This window comes from Heloderma suspectum, chromosome 1 (genome assembly GCF_057233095.1).
Source record: "Heloderma suspectum isolate Gila_16-S chromosome 1, 16-S_ref, whole genome shotgun sequence".
In the NCBI taxonomy this organism is placed as follows: domain Eukaryota; kingdom Metazoa; phylum Chordata; class Lepidosauria; order Squamata; family Helodermatidae; genus Heloderma; species Heloderma suspectum.
In genome coordinates this window covers 245,839,314-245,852,477 of record NC_139458.1, presented here as the reverse complement: position 1 = coordinate 245,852,477, position 13,164 = coordinate 245,839,314, and positions in this window count along the sequence as shown.

The window sequence follows — 13,164 nt, the reverse complement described above, 5'->3', positions numbered from 1 at the left end:
AGTACAGGAGGGGACCTGGAGGTTGACGATGTTGTGTAAAGGACCCATGAGTAACCAATCTTGATTGCATGATATAAGCACGTGGAAAAACTCTTTGCAGACTGCTCCTAAGACCTTGCAGCTTCCATTGTGTGAAGAATTCCTGTTTACAGCACAGAAAGTACTTATGTCCCCATTCTGAAACTAGTCATCGATATTAGCATTTCAAAAAGGGGCTATCTGTACATTATTCAACCCCCCCACCTGTATTACCTAGTACAGCAGCAGATCTTGAAATGTTTTTCACACTTCTACTTTTTTAACATGGCCAGTAAATTGGAATAGAGAATGTGGGTGGAAGGAAAATCGCCAGTTTTCAAGTTTTGTGAAACTTCAGCCTTACTTACTGCTTTTCCTAATTCCCTTTTTGCAGATCTAGAACAGGTTGATTCTGATCTTGCACAACCTTAGGATGATAACACCTGTCAAATCTTTTTTACAGCAGCGGGCCAGGAAAACATCAGGAAATGAAATCTGTTCCAATATGTGTGTGTGTGTGTGTGTGTGTGTGTGTGCGCGTCCAGGGAGTGCGTGGGCCAGGAAAAAAGCAGGAAACAAAATCCATTCCCAAATAAATACTGATTTGGAAAGGACTGTGACACAATATCACATCCTGTTTCACAAAGACCTTGTGTGACTCACCTTGCAAAGCAGGAAGCGCCTGAGCTAAGGTGTGTGGATATATGTATGTATGTATGTATGTATGTATGTATAAAATGCTTCACCGAAGCAAGGAATTTCAAGGGAAAGGAACTGCTTAAAACAAAAGAAAAACATTCCTGTAGTCCTGGAATAGCCTGCGGCTCAGATGTCTTGGGCCCCAAAAGTACCGGATTTGGAAACTATGGACATCCCTAGAAACAGTATGGAGCTTTCACGTAATGAATCGTATCATAACTAGGACAACAGAAAGTCCTTTTGGGACAAGACCACACACACACACACACACACACTATTCTGAATGTTTTAAACCTGTTTTGTAAATTGTTTTTATATTATGTTTTATATTGTATGGTTAAGATTTTAATCTTTTGTAAACCACTTAGAGAGCTATGGCTATTGTTTGGTATAGAAATGTACATCATCATTTCAGGAACAAGAAACAAAGTAGCTTACAAAAATGGCAAAAAAAGAATAATAAAAACTGTATAGAGTCCTGCAGTACATGAGAACAATAATTATAACGTGTAAATAGACAACTCATATAAATCAATAAATCATATAAAATAAATATAATGACAACAGCACATAATAACCCAACAACTATGTATGGTTGTGCCCCAAAAGGGATTTACCATTCTGTTACTTATGATACAATGCCTTTTTTTGAAAGCTATACTGCCTGGTCAACAGGTCTTAAAATACCTTGGAGGGGGATGTCCCCAAATTGTATGCCTCCCATCCCTTTTCTTCACCAATCTCTGTCTTTGTTTTAAAAAATGTGTAGCCACAACTGGACATGGTGGCTCTGGTCAGTACAGGAATGCTGACAACTTCAAACGGTGTCAGCACAATTCCACAGACCAGTTGTAGTAACCATACAAAGCATTTTCTTGTCAGTGGAGTAACTTATAAGATTGTTCGAAGTAGGGCTGTGCACGGAGCTCCCAATTTGCTTTCAATGCTGATTTAGAACTTGTGAACTTCTGAATCAGCCCCACTTTGTTTCGGACCAATTCAGACCCAACCCGCTTCACTTCGGATTTAGATCCAAAGCGAGATTCAGATATCCAAATTATTTGGATTTTATGTTTTCCTATTGACTTGCATTGGAAAACAAAAATGGCCATACCTTTTTCAGTTTTTATAATAAATACCTGTCAGCTAGGGATGGGTGGATTCCCTACCTGCTTCTCCGCTGCGGAATCTGCCCTTGGGGGAAGCGATCCATCCCTCCCCCCAGAATCCTCACCTGCTGGCTCTGCTCCGCAGTGATTCCGCAGCTTCAGTATCTGTCTGACAGATATCTTCTGCTGTCAGCTTCAGTATCTGTCCTTCCAATGAGCACTCCGGGTTGATTTCCTTTAGGATTGACTGATTTGACCTCCTTGCAGTCCAGGGGACTCGTAAGAGTCTTCTCCAGCACCACAGTTCGAAGGCATCAATTCTTCGGCGCTCAGCCTTCCTTATAGTCCAGCTCTCACAGCCATACGTTGCTACTGGGAAAACCATAGCTTTGATTATGCGGACCTTTGTCGGCAAGGTGATGTCTCTGCTTCTTACTCTGCTGTCTTGGTTTGCCATAGCTTTCCTCCCAAGGAGCAAGCATCTTTTAATTTCCTATTCAGATTTACAGTGGATGACCTCAGGCTCTCTTTGGCTGAATGAAATACAGATTACCTGGGAAAACAGGCTGGCAGCCAGACTGGCAGAGTAGTTTTTGTGCTAAATGTGCTTTTTTCAACACAAACTCTCAAAACAAAGAGCTATAACTTTTCATTGGTTGCACAGAAGTACACGAAATCTGGACACCTGGCAGCCCCAATGCACGTGACACTGAACCTGCCAAAAGTCAGACAGTTTGTCCCAGTAGTTGTTGTGCTAGGCACAGGTAAAATGTGCTCTTCTCAGAAATGCAAACCAAAGATAATAAAGGAATAATCAGAGAAGTTAGGTGTGTAAGAGGTGATTAGGAGGAGGTCACACTATCCCTAATCTCTCCATGTGCGAGGAGCCCCAGTGACAAAGCATCTCAGCCCCAGGGACAAAGCATCAGAAAACAAGTGAGTTAAGCAACTGTGTGGGTTTAGCCACAGGGTGAGGAAGACAGGCGATGAACTCTTCCCTCCCTACTCATAGTGCTGTTGTTCAGTCGTTAAGTCGTGTCCGACTCTTCGTGACTCCATGGACCATAGCACGCCAGGCCTTCCTGTCCTGCGCTCTCTCCCGGAGTGTGCTCAAGTTCATATTCATTACATCGGTGATGCTATCTAGCCATCTCCTCTGCTGTCCCCTTCTCCTTTTGCCTTCAGTCTTTCCCAGCATCAGGGTCTTTTCCAGTGACTTTTCTCTTCTCATTAGGTGACCAAAATATTTCAGCTTCAGCTTCAGTATCTGTCCTTCCAATGAACAGTCAGGGTTGATTTCCTTTAGGATGAACTGATTTGACCTCCTTGCAGTGCAGCGGACTCATAAGAGTCTTCTCCAGCACCACAGTTCGAACGCATCAATTCTTCGGCGCTCACAGCCATACATTACTACTGGGAAAACCATAGCTTTGATTATACAAACCTTTGTTGGCAAGGTGATGTCTCTGCTTCTTACTATGCTGTCTAGGTTTGCCACAGCTTTCTCCCAAGGAGCAAGCATCTTTTAATTTCATGGCTACAGTCACCGTCTGCGGTGATCTTGGAGCCCAAGAAAGTAAAATCTGTCACTGCTTCCATTTCTTCCCCTTCCATATGCCAGGAAATGGCATCATTTCCTGGCATATGGAAATCATTTTTGAGATTGCACCCCAGTACTGCTTTTCCCACACTTTTATTGACTATGAGTGCTACTCCATTTCTTCTAAGGGATTCTTGCCCACAGTAGTAGATAAAATGGTCACCTGAATTAAATTCGCCCATGCTTGTCCATTTTAGTTCGCTGATTCCCAAGATGTCGATGTTCAATCTTGCCATTTCATGTTTGACCACGTCCAGCTTACCTTGTTTCATTGATCTTACATTCCAGGTTCTGAAACAATATTGTTCTTTACAGCATCGGACTTTCTTTTCACCACCAGACACATCCACAGCTGAGTGTCCTTTCGGCTTTGGCCCAGCGGCTTCACTCTTTCTGGCACTACTTGGAAATTCCCTATGTTCTTCCCCAGTAGTATATTGGACACCTTCCGACCTGAGGGGCTCATCTTCCGGCGTCATCTCTTTTAGCCTTGTGATACTTCCATGGGGTTTTCTTGGCAAGAATAATGGAGTGGGTTGCCATTTCCTTCTCCAGTGGACCACATTTTGTCAGAACTCTCCACCATGACCTGTCTCTCTTGGGTGGCCCTGCACGGCATAGCTTCTGGCTTCACTGAGTTACGCAAGCCCCTTCGCCACAACAAGGCAGTGATCCATGAAGGGGCTCATAGTATGTAACTGTAAATAAATAACTGTAAATAATTTCCCCATCTTCTCGTAGTAAACAACTAAGTTTTCCAGGGAAAACACACCCAAAGAAACAGTTATGAAGGTAGAAAGCCAGCAGCGGGGCGGGGGCTATCCAGTGTATTGCACTGAGTGCCACATGTACGACTGCCTGCCTGCTGGATGGAAATCATGGGTGTGTGCTTAATGTAATGAGCTTCTGGCTCTCATGGAACAAGTGTGTTCTGTTGAGGCCAAGGTTGCTGACCTGGACAAGCTAAGAGAGGTTGGTGGATGAGACCTTCAGGGACCTATCAGCTGTGTCCCACTCCCAGGGTGACAGTTCCTCTGCTGTCATGGACAATGCGGGTCTTGGGGAAGGATGGCATCATTCCAAGGAACAGGGAAATAATCCCTTAGACGGGATCCATTCCTTGGAAGACGAACAAATATCCTCTTACACTGAGGATGTGCCTCTGGATATAAACTCTACAGGAAGCACAGGGAAGGGCGTACTGGGGGAAGTGTTGCCCTGTCCTTCCTGTAGAGTTTAGAGGGCATAGTGTTGAGCAGACTAGAACAAATAAAAGGGGTAGGCCATTCCACAGAAATGCTGTTGGTGACAATACCTGGTTCCAAAATAAATGTAGTGTTAGGAACATGCTATCGTCCCCCAGACCATAATGCTCAGAGTGATCTTGAGATGTGGAGGCCTCCAAACAAGGAAGTATTGTAATAATGGGAGGCTTCAATTACCCCCACATTGACTGGGTAAATGCATGTTCCAGCCATGAGAAAGAGGTTAAATTTCTCAATGCCCTAAACTATTGTGCCCTAGAACAGTTGGCCATGGAACCGACCAGAGGGGAGGAGACCTTGGATTTAATCCTAAGTAGTGTCACCCAGGTGGGGCCGTGGTGGCTTAGTGGTTAAGACGCTGAACTGCAGACCGGAAGGTTGGCAGGACAGCAGTTCGAGACCCGAGTGCTGCATGGCGGAGTGAGCTCCCGTCTTCAGTCCCAGCTCCTGCCAACCTAGCAGCTCGAAAGCAAGAAATTGCAAGTAGATAAATAGGTACCGCTTCGGCAGGAAAGGTAACAGCATTCCGTACACCTCTGTGTTCAGTCATGCCAGCCACATGACCACGGAAGCATCTTCGGACAGCGCTGGCTCTTCGGCTTAGAAATAGAGATGAGCACCACACCCTAGAGTCGGACACGACTGGTTGGGGACACCTTTACCTTTTAGTGTCACCCAGAACCTAGTATGAGATGTAAAAGTTGTTGAACCAATTGGAAATAGTGACCACAGTGCCATCTGATTTCATATATATATTTAAGTGGAAACTTGCCCAGGAAGTCCAACACAATCACATTTGACTTCAAAAGAGGAAACTTCTCTAAAATGAGGGAACTGGTGAAAAGGAAGTTCAAAGGGGGAGTCAAGAGGATTAAATCCCTTCAGAATGCTTGGAGATTACTCAAAACCACAAAAATAGAAGCCCAGTTAAACTGTATACCACAGGTTAGGAAAGGTAGCACCAAGTCCAAGAGGTCGCCAGCATGGATAATGAGCCATGTTAAGGGAGCTATTAGAGAAAAGAGAGCTTCCTCCAGAAAATGGAAGTCTTGCCCAAGTGAGGAAAATAAAAGGGAGCAGAAGCTTGCACAAAGGCGATGCAAGCAGACAATAAGAGATGCAAAAAAGCATTCTGAAGTGCATATTGCTAACAACATCAAGGACAACAATAAAGAATTCCTTAACTATATCAGAAGCAGAAAGCCAGCCAAGGAGGCAGTTGGACTGAAGGAAGTCAAGAGATTGCCAAGAAGCTGAATGAATTCTTTTCATCCGTCTTCACTGCAGAAGAGATAGGACAGACACCTGTGCCCGAACTGATGTTTTCAGGAAGGGAGTCGGAGGAACTGAGGCAAACAGTGGCGACAAAAGATGTTCTCAACCTTATTGATAAATCGAAAGCAAATCACCAGCCCCAGATGGTATACATCCTAGAGTTCTCAAAGAACTGAAATATGAAATTGCTGATCTTCTAACCAAAATATGCAACATGTCCCTAAGATCAGCCTCTTTACCAGAGGACTAGAAGATGGCCAATGTAACACCAGTTTTCAAGAAGGGATCCAGGGGTGATCTGGGAGATTACAGGCCGGTTAGCTTAACATCTGTTCTGCGTAAATTGGTTGAAGGCATTATTAAAGATAAAATTAGTAAGTATATAGAAGGACAAGCCCTGCTGAAAAAGAAACAACATGGCTTCCACAGAGGTAAGTCCTGTCTCACTAACCTTTTAGAATTCTTTGAGAGTATCATAAACATGTAGACAGGGGTAATCCAGCAGACATTGTTTACTTGGACTTCCAAAAGGCTTTTGACAAAGTCCCTCACCAAAGACTCCTGAGCAAACTTAGCAGCCATAGAATAAGAGGACAGGTCCTCTTATGGATCAGTAACTGGTTAAACAACAGAAAGCAGAGAGTAGGAATAAATGGTAAATTCTCCCAATGGAGGGAAGTAAATATTCGGGTCCTGCAGGGATCTGTATTAGGACCAATACTTTTCAACTTGTTTATAAATGATCTGGAATTAGGAGTGAGCAGTGAAGTGGTCAAGTTTGTGGATTACACCAAATTATTTAGGGTGGTTAAAACAAACAGGGATTGTGAAGGGCTCCAAAAGGGCCTCTCCAAACTGGGAGAATGAGCATCCAAATGGCAAATGCGGTTCAGAGTAAAGTGTAAAATGATGCACATTGGAACAAAAAATCCGAAGTTCAAATAAAACCTGATGGGATCTGAGCTAGCAGTGACTGACCAGGAAAGAGATCTTGGGGTTGTGGTGGACAGCTCAGTGAAGATTTAACCCAGTGTGCAGCTGCTATAAAAAAGGCAAACTTCATGTTAGGCATAATTAGAAAAGGAATTGGGAATAAAACTTCCAATATCAAACTGCCCTTATACAAATCTATGGTGTGACCACACTTGGAATACTGTGTATGGTTCTGGTCACCACACCTAGGAAAAGATATTGTAGAGCTGGAAAAAGTGCAGGAATCTCGTCTGATCTCAGAAGCTAAACAGGGTCAGCCCTGGTTAGTACTTGGATGGGAGACTGCCTGGGATGGTCTTGTAGGACCCTTCCAACTCTATGAGTCTATGAGGAAAGTGCAACTAAAAGGATCAAGGGGCTGGAGGATCTCAGGAGTGTAAGAGAAGACATGATAGAGGTCTACAAAATTATGCATGGTGTGGAGAATGTGGATAGGGAGACATTTTCTCCCTCTCTCAAAATACTAGAACCCAGGGTCATCCCATGAAGCTGATTAGTGGGAGATTCCGGACATATAAAAGGAAGTACTTCTTCACACAGTTGAATAGTTAAACTATGGAATTTGCTACCACAGGATGTAGGGATGGCCACCAACTTGGATGGCTTTAAAAAGGGTTTAGACAAATTCCTGGAGGAAAAGGCTATCAATGGCTACTAGTCTTGATGGCTATGTGCTCCCTCCAGTACCAGAGGCAGTGAGCCTATATACACCAGTTGCTGGGGAACATGGGTAGGAGGGTGCTCTTGCATTCATGTCCTGCTTGTGGGTTCCTGATCGACAGCTGGTTGGCCACTGTGTGAACAGAATGCTGGACTAGATGGACCCTTGGTCTGATCCAGCATGGCTCTTCTTATGTTCTTATATTCTGATGTACTAATATGGGAAGGGTATTGCTTGCGGGCTTCCTAGAGACATCCAGATGGCCACTGTAGTAATAAGAAGTTGGACTAGATAGATGGTTGGCCTGATCCAGCAGGGCTCTTCTTACTTAATACCCTGAGCCTGTACAACTATGTTCAAAGGCACCCATTGCCATGCAACCCAATTGCATGGATACCAACCATCACATAACAACTTTTCCCAGGCACTGCCCACCATTGATTGCTGAGTGGTTTTCGATGTGCAACTATGTGTTGTTTGTTGAAATTAGTTTTGACATTTGTACTTTTTTGGCTCTTTTCTATATTCAGACTCCAATTCAAAGGCACAAGAGGTTCTGGACGTGTCTAGTTATGACTGACTGTTCAAAGATGGTTTTAGTTATATGTGGCTTGTGTATATTGTCTGTGTGTTTTTATGTAAATGGCTTTTAAACTTTGTATTTTGTATTTTAATATTTTAACTTTTGTAAACTGCCCAGAGAGCTTTGGCTATGGGGTGGTATAGAAATGTAATTCTTCTTCTTCTTATTATTCATCATCATCATCGAGTAGTAGAGGCCAGATATGTGGAACCATTTCCACGGAGAGGAGAGCTGTGCATGCAGGACTGCCAACCTCCATTTCAACACACAGTTCCTCATCCAGCTGGACATCCATGCACTGAAGCCTGCTACTTTGTATCTAATGTCCTTGGGCTTCTCTGGAGTTCAGTGCCTTATCCCCTCAACAGCCGTGGACCGGAGGACACTTGGCCACAACAGTAGGTCCTTTGTCACAAACAGCTTCCTTTCAAGCTTGGGTAATAGGGAAAGATGATTTCAACTCACATACAAGGAAAAACACCAACCACCTCCGTCAATAATATATGAACTGCTATTCTTTTTTCTGGAAGAGTGGCTTTATTTTATTGCAATGTTGATTGAAGTCGGTATGTGTGTGAATTCAAAGGCACACTTTAAAGTAATAGCAGAGGGAGTGTCATCGTCTGAGATTTTGCCAGCCATGCAATCTGCACTCCATGAAACTCCGCTGTGAAGACAAGCAACTTTGCACTGTTCTGTACAGGAATTCTTCTATTTGAACCAGTAGTCTAGAGTAACTGTTGCCTTCATCTTGGGTGTATGAAGCCGTGTTGCAAGGATGTATTTTTAGGAACGTGGTTGCCTTTTATATCTTTCCTTGAAGCAAAGAAGATGTTATACTCCAAACCAGAGAGGATGAAAAAATATTTTTATTTTGCAATAAATCCAGGACTTCTTATCATTTTTAATGACTTTGGTAGCAAGTTCTGTGTTGTCATATATTTAACACAATCTGTTAGCCAACAGTTTGAGGTTTGACTCCCCAGTAATCCTGCTGCCTCTTTGGAATCTTGATCATTCATGCCCAATTGGACTCACATCATGTTAATTATATTTTTCCTTGTATTGCTGAGAACAGTAAAAGTTTAAGATTTTTTAGTGTAAAATATAGACTGGCTCCAAAAGGAGGATTGGTTGTATCAAATTTAATGAAGTATTATGAAGCTTTTCAAATAGCTCAAGTTGTGAAACTTATAAAGTTGGATAATGCTCCTGATTGGGTTCAGGTAGAAGGAGCTGAAAAAAATAAGTACTCTGCTTCTTGTCTATATTCACCTAAGCTCCCAAGAAATAAAGGGATAATATGTAATTCTTTTACTAGTGAATTGGTCCAAATATGGTGTAAATATGTGAAATGCTTAGCTCCCCTCATGTCCCCATTATGCCCCATTCTGGAACATCCCAAATTTAATTTTCAAGATAAATATGTGCAATATAACTCATGGAAAGAAACTGGGGTTTATAGACTTAGAGACGTATTTATAAGAGGAAAACCGATTTCAATAAGAAAATTAAAAGATAAAACTTCTCAAATAAGAACTAGCTGGTTTCAATTATTGCAAATTAATAAATAAGGTTGTTCATGCTGTGGCCAAACACATTCTTCCCAGCCTTTGTGAGGTGCAACCTGTCCCTTGCCAACGGTCCATCTTCCAGGAAGTATAGCCCATGGACCCAGAATCCAAATCTCTCTTGTTGGCACCACCTTCGTAGCCAATCAATAAAGGTATGCTAAACAATGGCAATTGCTGCAATCCTATACCCTGTTGCCTGGGAGCAAGCCCCATGGAACTCAGTGAGACCTACTTTTGAATAGACATGTATAGGATCACACTCTTCATTTATGAATCAGTGATAGGAAAGTCTCCAGGCATTTTTGTCTCCTGAAGTGCCATCAGCAGCTGGGACTTCTATTCTAGAAAACATTTGGGAGATAGGACCAGCATTTTCTTTCACTATAAGCTTAAAAGAGAACCACTTTAAACCTTATTTTGATGCAAATTCCAGCCTTTTTTCTTCTTTTTTTTAGGTTGCTATGAATGTTCTTCTATTAAAGGGAGATATATGAACTGGACTCACCCACATTTCGGTCTTTGGAGGAATGACCATGTTTTTCAAGGCCACCACTTCTACCACTTCAGGTATGGGGTTGGATCATTTTCAAAGGAAACGTTTGTCCCTAAAGCACACAAGTAACAGTGGCAACACTAACTTCAGCACTTGGCATAGCCCCAGGAGTGATCACAAATTCTTGGCTAAGATGCAAGCCACCAAAATTCTGAATTACTTGAGCAGCACCATCATTTGGTAGTCTTCTGCCATTGGCTATGTTTACAGTGACGTTGCAAAGCTGAAGGGTGTTTTGTTGTTGTTGTCGTCACTCCTTTGGTTATTTTGTGCCATACCTGAGTGTGGAGGAATGATACTTGTGCTCCAGTGTCTATCAAAAATGTACATGGTCCATGTTCTACACACACTTCCTGTCAGTCCATTCACCAGAAATTCAAGCAAGGGGCCTGTAGTCCCATAAGCAGCAGAAGACCTCACCTTAGGTGCCCAAATTAGTTTCCTTGAGGCTTCTGACCTTAACATGGGGATATGCTCTCCTTATAAATTGCTGGAAAAGAGGATATTTGAAACGAGGACCTGATTTGCACAAAAACTGCATATGCAAATTTATGTGTTTAGGTAACACAGCTAGGAATAACTATCTAGGAACAGTTATTCTAATTTGAATAGAAATGGCGTACATCTTGGAACAGCAAGGAAGGCTGTGACCAGGTGCCCTTCTGCCTGCCTGCCTATTCAGTCTGCTGTCCAGGCGCTAATTGTAGAGGGGCAACTTCACACCCCTGCTGCTCTCACTTCTTAGGGTTCTTGATCTTTAAGCCAGACTTGAACTGTACAGCCTTTCAAATAGAGGATGCTTCCAAACAGATGGCTGTCCTCTGTGAAGTAGCATACATGGCTGCTCTGCCTGGAGTACCATGTTCAGTTCTGGGCATTGCAGTTTGAGGAAGATACTGGCAATCCGGAGAGTGTCCAGAGGAGGTCAACAATGGCAGTGAGCTGCCTGGAGACGTACGAGGAAAGGCTGAAGGAGTTGGATGGTATGTTTAGCCTGGAGAAGAGACGATTAAGAGGCGAGGATAATGACCTTCTTCAGATAGGGCTGATATGTAGATGAGGGGGTACCCTTATTTCTTCAGAGGGTAGTAGGACCTGAACCAAGGGGTTCAAATAACAAGGGGAAAGATTTAGATTAAACATTTGGTATATTTTTCTGATGGTATGAGCTCTGGATTCTCCTCTGTCTGAGGCTTTGAAGCAGAGGCTGGATAGCCACCTATCAGGGATGCTGTAGCGGTGGATTCCCTACTTTGGCAGGTGGTTGGACTAGATGACCTTTGAGTTCCCTTTTGACTATGATTCTGTGATTGGCTGGGACTGCCCATGTGACTATTCCCAGGAAGAAGATACTGTTTTTAAAAAGGTCAGAGAACAAGCAGTGATTAGGAAAGCAGCAGATCAGATGGCAGGAAATAGGCACAACAAAGGTGAATATTCTCATCATGGAGGTGGGGTGAGGAAATGCTTTGACCTCCCCCACTGGCCCCAAAGCACTGCCCTCTGAAAAATCCAAGAGGTGTACCTAATATCCGTGGCTTTTCAGGCCACTTTCTGGCTATCAAATTCACTGAAATTAATAGGCCCTAGGTTTTCGGGGCTGGAGGGTGCAGCCAAATTTCCCTGTAAGGTGAGAGGTATTGAGGATAGGGATGTCAGAGAATTCCGCCACGGATCTCAGTGAGGCCGAATGCCAGTGCATTCGGCCCCCCAAACTCCGTGGTGGAACGGCCTACCACCCCCCGCGGATCCCCCCCGGGACAAGACTCACCTGGGGCGGATCTTCCGACCGGCTGCCGCCGCCGCCATTTCCAGCCAGGCTTGTGTAAAAAACCAAAAAAAACCAAAACGTGATAGGCTACGTAAAGATTTACGTAGCCTATCATGGCGAGGTTTAAAAAAAAGAAAGAAAAAAAAGATGTGATAAGCTACGTAAATCTTTACGTAGCCTATCATGGTTGGGTGGGTTAAAAAACAAACAAACCCGCGTACGCAAATTGCGTTCCTTCTTTTTACCATCTTAATCTACGTAAATATTTACGTAGATTATGACAGTGAAAATCAAGGGGAACACAAATAGCGTAGCGGGCGCTATTTGCGTCCCCTTTTGATTCGCCGTTTTAGCCTACGTAAAGATTTATGTAGGCTAAAATGGTGAATCAAAAAGGGATGCAAAGAAGGTACGCAAATGGCGGCGGCCATAGCCTCTGCCATTTGCGTACGTGGTTGGTTGTTGTTGTTGTTGTTGTTTTTACCCAGAGCCCTCCGTGGCCGGAAATCCGGCTGCGGACGGCTCTGGCCTGGCCGGGCCGGGCCTGGCTGGCTGCTCCGTGGAGCTGCCACGGAGCACAGCCAGCTGTTCGAGGATTCCGGGGGGAGGAATGGAGCGCCTCCCCCCCAGCCAGGATTCCGGGGGGAGGGACGGAATGCCTCCCCCCCACCATCAACATAATCCACGAAAGGTAAGTCACTTTCGTACATCCCTAACTGAGGAAACCTTCCTGACAATTGCAGAGCAGATGTGATCCTTAAATACCACCACAGGACATTCTGCTCTGTTCCTGTGCTGGCTGCAGCCGGCAGTAGGACCCCATGGGAGTCTGGCCCCCTCAGGGACAGCTCAGTATTCGAGCCCTCCGGCAGCAATGTCCACCTGGTTCCCTCCCTGCCCTCCCCCCAACATCAGTGCCCTCATGAGCAGTGATGGTGAACTTTCCAGAAGGGACAGGCAGCAGCAGGTTGCTCACCGGTTTAAATTTCCCCCACTGTTCTGGCATAGTGTCACTGGGGCATTGTGGGGAATTTCAAATGGTGGGTGGCTTCCCTGACCTGCC